The sequence below is a fragment of the Odontesthes bonariensis genome, chromosome 9, assembly GCF_027942865.1.
Source record: "Odontesthes bonariensis isolate fOdoBon6 chromosome 9, fOdoBon6.hap1, whole genome shotgun sequence".
Taxonomy (NCBI): Eukaryota; Metazoa; Chordata; class Actinopteri; order Atheriniformes; family Atherinopsidae; genus Odontesthes; species Odontesthes bonariensis.
This window is the reverse complement of record NC_134514.1, coordinates 15,105,503-15,114,180: the sequence shown is the minus strand read 5'-3', so window position 1 is coordinate 15,114,180 and position 8,678 is coordinate 15,105,503.

Genomic DNA, 8,678 nt, shown 5'->3' with positions numbered 1-8,678 from the left:
AAGCATCATTATGTCAGCGTTGTTTTTGTGGATTTAACATGAGCTTACAGCATGACTTTTTTTCTAAAATTCATAATCCCATACAGTCTTGCAAATTTTACTGACAAACATACAATGTTGTTTTTAAAACTCTTAGTTCCAGTTAACTATTAGTTAGTCGGCATTGAAATAGTCAAATCTGTGTATTTTGATCAAATAAAATATGTAATTTGTCAATCAAAACTTACTTGCCTTCAGACTGCTGAATCTATGGACACATTACAAGCCCCTCTGGGACGTTAAGTAATGCCACCATCTGATTGTCATGCATAAAATACCGTGCAATCCATGGACTGTACTTTATTTTCAATTCTGTCCTTTACATTTTTAATGCTGTTGTCAGAATCAGAACTGATCAGAACATATAGTTTATGGACTTCTGCAGAAGCACACACATACTCGTTATGGCCTACAGAGTAGATCACTGTACATACCAAATGCAAGACATCTTATTATTTAGCACAAGGACAAGTTGGATTGAAGAGTTTTTTCTGGTAATTTTGTGTCTATTTTATCTATTTTGTTTCTCTGTAGTGACTTTGCAACTGTGCTTGTTTGATTGACTTTCTAACTTCAAGAAATAACAGTCACTTCATGCAGAGGCTCATGCAAGGTCCCTACACACCTTGAAAGCTACAGAAACAGGTCTGAAGGAATCGAGTGCGTCTGGGTCTTACACTCTAACACTGAGACTCACGCCGCTGTCACCTCCAGCTTTGATCTAATTCTGCCCTCGCCACCCATGCCCAGTAGTGCATGTCTCAATACCACATCTACTGCAACATGCCAAACACGATGACATCATCATCCTGGGGCAAACAGCCAATGAGAACCCACAGGGGAGAGTCAATCATGGGTCATTGCAGTTTTATCAGCCATCAGCAGTAGCCAGAAGGCCTGTAACCATGGTGATTAGCCTGGGTTCAAATATGTGTATTATGAGGCAGATGCCCCCTGTGTTGGTTCCATATGCACTTGTGTACACATGTAGGCCTGATGCATTAATACTACTACTGCAAACTCCGAGTGATTATAACAGGCACAGAGCTGTTACCATGGGTCAACTTTCTCTCACCACTCAGCTGTTGTCCCATTTTTGTAACATTTTTTTTATTATTCATTTATTTTATTTGTTGCTTCTATCTATTATTATCTTATTTTTTACTACTACTTTGAATATCGATTTTATCCAGCCTTGTTTTTATCCTCCCCTCCACACCGGGAGTTGAGCTGGGGCTGCCTGGAAGGGCGCTGCTCTGGGGCCTGTCCGGGATGGGCTGGAGGCGTGCTGCACGGTGGCATTATGGCCATGGCGTGGGCTCCTCCGTCCGTCCTGGTCGGGGTGACCCCTTTGGCGGCGCCCCTTGGGGCTGTGGCTGGCGAGACTTCCTGGTGTGGATGGCTCCCCAAATTAACACTTTCCTCACCTGGTTCCTCAGTGCCCAGCAATATCGCATTTTATAGAGCCTATGTTTGCCACTGTATGTACATGTCTGAGTGAGTGAGTGAGTGAGTGGATGAGTGAGTGAGTGAGTGAGTGGGTGGATACGTGGGGGGTGGTAGATTTGGGGGGTGGGGTCGGGTGTTTTAACCTTTTAACCTGTTCAGCACTTTGTGTTACATTTTATGTATGAAAGGTGCTATATAAATAAAGTAAATAAATAAATAAATATATCTTATCCGTACATTATGTGATCAATACATATATTGCACCTACTCTTCCTCCATCTTCCAAATGCATTTCCTGTTTTGTACACACTTTTTTCAGCCAGTGTAACTTACCGCTATGGTAATTACAGTTGTTAGCTCTCTTCAGTATTGTTCTCTGACAGGATGGATGAGGAGACATGTGGGTGGAAGTGAAGGGTGAGGGGAGGGGAGGCATGGACAGCAAGCAAACAGCACTGCTGAGTAGGATAAGTACAATGGGCTGTGAGTCAGAGGAAAAGCAGGAGCGAGGAAAAGAGAGAGGTATGCTGAGAAAAGGTCAATGTGTGGAGGGCTCTTTTGAAATGCCAAAAGACTGAAAATGCTCAGGAATGTTGTGCATTATGCTGTGACTTTAATGTTCATATCTGGCACTGAACTTGTGCAGGTAACTCACGATGAATAAGAAGGAGAGGGTGGAAGTGCTACTAAACTGAGCTTAAACATGAAAATGTATTACACAACATACTGTAAAATGGATAAATCTGTTAATAGAACATACGTAGATAGGTTGCTTTTGACAGATAATGGGAAGTTTGAGGCTAAGTGCAGCTCATCACATGCACAAACACAAAAAAAATAACCATTTTACTTTGTCTGTTCTACTTCCTCATTCACTATTTTTTTCTTTGTTTTTCCACACAGTCATTACAATAAAGAGTGATCTCAAATCCTGAGTCCTGTTGTTTTCCCAATTGTCTGTCACTGAATCATTTGAATCACACGCAACTGTACTTTTCACAACCAGCAGTACAGGAGACACTGCAGTCATCCAAGCTAGTCATTCAAATTGGTTTGACCTATGACTCCTGTATGCTGCTATTGTGGTGAGTGAATGCTTTGCTCTCAGTAATCATCTCACAAGTTGTCATATATCAGTTAAATTTTGTCTATAGTCCAGAGCTGACCACAGACCATCTGAGTTGATTTAATGCAATCACACATCTACATTGAAGTGCAATACCATGAACTACCACTAAGGGCTCCAAAACAACTTTGGAAAAACAAGTTATTGTGGTCTTGATACCATGATTAATTCACTCTCATCAGTGTGCTGATGGTAAGTATGTCTAAGTATATCATTTCTAAAAACATAAATGTGTTTACTGTATAAGTTCTCAATGAAAACTTTCACAGATCACTCGTCATCTACCTCCTTTTGTTCAAACATGATCACTTGTGGCTGTAGACAGATCCACACAGTACCCGAAGAATGTCGAACTTGAGGCTTCAAAATGGTAGTTAACGAAACAATAGGTGACGTCATGTAGGAACTACCCATTCAAATGTAGTTTAGCTTCACTGATGTACAATATTTGCAAGTGTGGTGTCCTTTTTCTTCTTTGCAGTTCAGATAAAGGATTGAGTTCAGAAGGCATGTTAACATGCAGATGGTTGTGATTTCTGTTTTCACAGTGTGTAAGATCCTGTGATTTCTCCCTAAAGTCCAGTACAGTGGAGATGAAAGAGAAAATTCTTTGGATGCCACATCAGAGATTGTGAGAAAATGCAGTTATTTTTCAGAAAAGCTCTTTTAACACTCCTAAAACTAGCCTGGGAATTCCCATGCTGCTTTGCGCTCGATTTCATTCTCACTGCAAAGTCAGCCTGGAAACCACCGCCCTTATTTTTGCCAGAGTTTGGGAACCAATCACAGAACGGGGGGGGGGCGGCGGCAGCAAGACGATGACGACGTCTATGCGCTACACCGAAGCTTGTAGAGTGTTAATTCAACATGACAGCGGACACAACGTTACCGTTCAATGCAGCCTTAGAAAGTGTTTCGGAGTAGATTCACCCTAGGGTCATTTGAACCGTGACATCCAGCCAAGTAGCCCACCCGAAGTTTTTCCGATCTTGGCTGAACATCAGCTGAGTTACTGAGTTATCCCGAATAGCTTAGTACAAGCGCTAACGGACCCTGGCAGTATCTCCAAAATTACCACACTAAAATCACATGTCATGAAACCAAACATCTACAGTAGTACAAATATGGTCTGTACTCACAAAACGATGCATTTGGAAGTTTGTACATAGTCCAGGAGTTTATTATTATCATCAACACAAGCCTGATAGCTTTTCTGCTGCTAAAGCTACGTCGACGTCACTTCTGGGAGCTGGGAGCTTCAAAGTAAGATGAGGGTTGAGCTACTACTGTAGACAACAAAGCAAGGCTGCTCAATTTCTCCATTATTAAAATAAATTCACAACTCTACAACATAAAAATTCATGTAGAATATAGCATATAGGCCTACTTTGTTGTCAATTTAAGTAGCTTAGAGCGCAAGTTTACTTTTATTTTCCATTTTTTTCTTCTTCCTCGTCGAATTTCTGTCGTCATCTGGTATAAGTGATACAATTGGCTATGAATCGCGCGCAAAGCAGCATGGGAAATACCTGACGTCATTTGATAGACATTCGTAGTGCCCAATAAACGGCTCTAGGCATTCGTAAACCACGCCTCAAATACGAGAAAATGCACACCTAGTTCCCAGACCACCATCTCATCGAGATTGTGGACGCGTCAGCCAGGCTATCCTAAAACAAGAAAAAGAAAAAAAACTTGGACTGAGAAAAATGCACCCTGCAGTTTCTGTAAATACATAAATAAAATCAGAGAACTGCGCCTTGACTCAAGAAAATGTTAAGCTTTGCTCCTCTCTGCAATAAGTAAGCTGATTTTCTCACGTGTCTAAAGAACAATTTCAGACACTTAACTCTACAAATTGCTGCAGAAATGTTTTTCCAGACAAATGTATGTAAATACACACAGATGCAGTAAACACTTTTGGTTAAACCCTGCAGGTTAAGCGGCTTACATACAAAAGAATGAAGGGTAAGGCAGGGCAGTAATCCTTGGCACTTGGTACAACAAGATACTCTTTCATTTTTGTAATGTATGCCACATTTCAGAAGTAAGCCTATTAGAGGATTTGTGAGTTTTCTTTTTTTTACCTTTCTTCAGACAATGATTTAAATCAGAGTTTTGACTAGAAAGTTTGCTGTATATGAAGTCTAACTAATAATTCACATCTTTGTTAGCATTCTCTTAAAGGGGAATTTAGTGGCTACTATGACTACAATCAGAGGAGTAAAGCTGTGATAGAGGATAAATAAAGAAAAACACTGTTGACCTGACCTTCTATGAATAAAGATCAGCAGGATTGTGACCCTCGGTGAATAACAGGGTGGTTTGTTTATGACTGCAGAAGATTGCAAGAATGACAACTTACATATCAAGAAACCTTGTCGTGACTGAAATGCATCTCTGAGTCAGGAGGGGAGATACAGCGGTCTCTTTTTACCCTCTTTACTATTTTGTGCAGAAACACAGCAAAACTGATAGACCTAACCACACATATTCCGACTCCTCTGAGGTGGAACTTATCAAGTTTACTTCAGCATTTGAACTTCTGAACAGTGCTTTGTTACAACAAATTTAAAACCCCACAAGGAAACTGCCAGTTGGTGGGTCATCAGCTTGTTAAACTGACACAGCAGGTACAATCAATGCCAACAACTGCGACAAAAGAAAACATTGACAAACTTAGCTGTCAGTTGAGCCATATTTGCTACGTATTCTCTGTCATAATTCGCCTTGTATTCTAAAAGGCCTGATGTTAAAATATCCAAGATGTTACAGACACGGTTAGCTTTTGATTGACACGTCACTTGGGGGAATCAGAGGCTTGTATGTAACCTTTACTGGCCATACTAGCAAAGGAAAATCCTTAATGTAAGTGCTTGCCCCTCTTCTTCTGTGAATAGATTGAACTATTGGCGAACAATGTCAAAGTTCCAGTGTATACTAATCTAAATCTTAATATAACTGCGACGAATACCTACTATGTCAAAATGTAGCTGAGAACTGGTGTTTTCAGCACAGCGTGCAAACTCTCTCCTCTGTGTGCTTCGTATTTCCTGGTCCTAAACTCTTGGTTTGTGTGTGTTCATGCATTAGGGTCCCTTTCGAAGCAAGCTACGCTGTGGATTTTATGAATAACACACCTTCTTTAGTTAAAAAAAGAAACTCACAAAAATAGAGTTACACTCAGAGTCCTTATAGGTCACATATGGAGATACATGAGCTAGTTTATAAGCCTCAAAAGATATTTTATGCTTCGTTTTTTGGCTGAGTTTGGTTTGCAATTAGTGTGCAGTTCTAGTGTGGCACCCAGTGGTATTATTTTGGTTGCACATGGTATCTTTAATCATGACTGAAACATCAAACAGCTTGTGGCTTCCTAATGCCTTGGTGTTGCATTCAGGTGCATCATGTAAATTCCCATAGTAAGAAAAAGAAAAAAAATTCCCGCTTAAATAAAATTTACTGCTGCATTAATTTTAATTAGCAGTTGAGAGTAATAATCAGATGCCTGGACAAACCCTCAGAATGATTAATTCATGTTTTTTTATGAGTATTATTTTTTCAAAGATATTATCAAATTTGGACATTAACTTAAAAAAAAAAAAAAACTTTAATTTATATAGTGATATGAATTTGTTTTCCAGCTGAAAAGTACTAACCACACAAGGAACCACATTCAGTAAACTAACAAGTTTACTGAATAAAGAAATAAACGAATAATGTAGTATTTTTTTGTGTCTTTGAAATGTGTTACTTAGTCTTAGTCCCATTTAGATTAAAAAAATTTAACCTTTCAATAGAGACTGAGATTCAGAATTTACTCAAAACAGTTTAACAACTGATCTTAGTTGAATTTGTGTTACTTTGCGGAGGTGTTTATGGACAGTCTGGTCTAGGTTAAGGGGCTATGAACCGATACATGATCTATAGAATCTATAGTATATGAACTATAGAAAGTGATTCAATGAATCCCGATAAGCCAGTTCATCTCACCATTTAAAGACTTTAGATATTTATAATCTAATGTCTCATAGATTTCTTTAATTGATTTTGTTTCTTGCTGATTGGCTGAAAACGTCACAAGTACTGCATATTTACAGCAGACACATTTTTTTCTAATTTAAAATGGTGATTTTCAGTAAATAAAATGATAAGTTTTTGTTAACGGCACGAGTTTCACATTCCCTCTCAGGCTTCTTCTCAGCTTTGCATCAATGCTGTTGAACTGCTGTTGAGCATCTCTTTTTTGGCAACTTGCTTTGAAGCAGAATTTGTACAGATAAGCAGAAGCCAACGCCGATAGACAAAGCTAATGTTCTTGCTTTATCGGCCCTGTGATTTGAGGGAGTAACAAAAATAGATATCATGAGTGACTGCAGAAATAAGCTCAGTCTGAAAGAGTTTTAGCATGCTGGCTCTGCAAACTGAACATTTTTCTTTTAATACTCGACTAAGCATAACTACTCCTTATATTGTTTTCTGTGTTCTTTTCCTCATTCCTCTTTATTGATCCATGTGGAGTGTTTTGTCTTTTGCTCTCCTAATAAAAGTTAAAGGCTTACAGTTAAAGGAAGGTATGGGGCCCTCCTGGGGTCCGTTTCACAAAGCAGGTTAAAAAAAACTCTGAGTCTATTCCTGAACTATCAACTGAGTTGATCTACTCTGAGATAGAAAACTCAGAGTTTCCCTCATTTCAGAGTTAATAAACTCAAAGTTTTCTCTAAACCTGCTTTGTGAAACGGACCTCAGGTCTTTAACTTTAGATGATTGCTGACATAGATGACTCACGAGTCTTCCAGTCTCTGTTTATTTATTCATCAATTTATTTATTCAATTGTTTATTCATTTATCCACACAACCTGAGGAACTCTCCTTTAAACAATGCAACAGGATAGGCTGCTGGACTTCCTCTGTACAGCATTTCTCTGGGGATGACAACACTGTGTGGGTGATTGTTAGATCACCTAAACAACATAAATCAGCATAACAATTATGACACCTATTGAAAAATATGTTCCTTACATTTTGATTCACATTTTTTCTCCCCTCTTCATCTTGAAAAGGTTTCCCAACATTGTCAGCTGACTGTGTGAAAACCTTTGTGAAGCATTTTGAACCTGCCTGTTTGTATACCTGAACAGGTTTTGGCAGATAAGTAAACAGTATTCAGCAAGCAGTTGACAGCCAAAAGGAATACATAACGTTCTAAAAACAATTAAAAATGAGATGTTGATGCTACAAATAGAATTGCAAACCAGATAGAATAAAATAAATGAAAATAACATTGTTTAAACCGTGAGCTAACTTAGAATTATGGCTAAGACATTTGGTTTAAAGTTTAAAGTGTTCAACAATAACTTATAAACAAGCTAACATTTTAACCTAAAAGTCTGTAGCTGTGGCTGTAATTTTCAGTTAATTGTATGGATAAAAGGTTAATATTTGTTTACTAAACAAAATGGAAAAATCTAAATTCATAGTTAAAATCATGAATAAACTAGAATAATTAGCTAAAAGTGTAGCGGATAGTTTGTTAGCCAACAGGATGGATTGACATTTGCAGTTTATTACTAAACAGACATCAACATACAGTTAAAATATTTAGCTAAAACAGTTTGAAAGTATTTTGTCGACATAAAAGAATGGACAAAATTGGATAATGATGCATTGATACACAAATTAAGTTATTGGTTAAACAAAAAGTTGAAAATGTAATGACCAGCTGCGAAAATTAAGTAGTAGCTGTAGTAGTAGTATAGCTGCGAACTGGAACAGCAATGGAAATGATAAGCAATTATTAAACTGTTACAGCCTACTAGTTTAATTAATATAGTGCCTATAGTGCTAAGCTGAATGTATTACAGATTCAATTCTAATAAAGATAACATGTATTATCATACGTGGTAGTATTGATGAAGGGGTTCTTGAGTTCACATGACAACCATGTGAAGGTAGATTAAAATGAACAAAATAGGCTGACTCACAGATGGTTATGGAATAAATTTGGATTTTTCTTTATCTTTCACTGAATTGAAAAAAATAGAGAACGTAGCATGCTGACAGC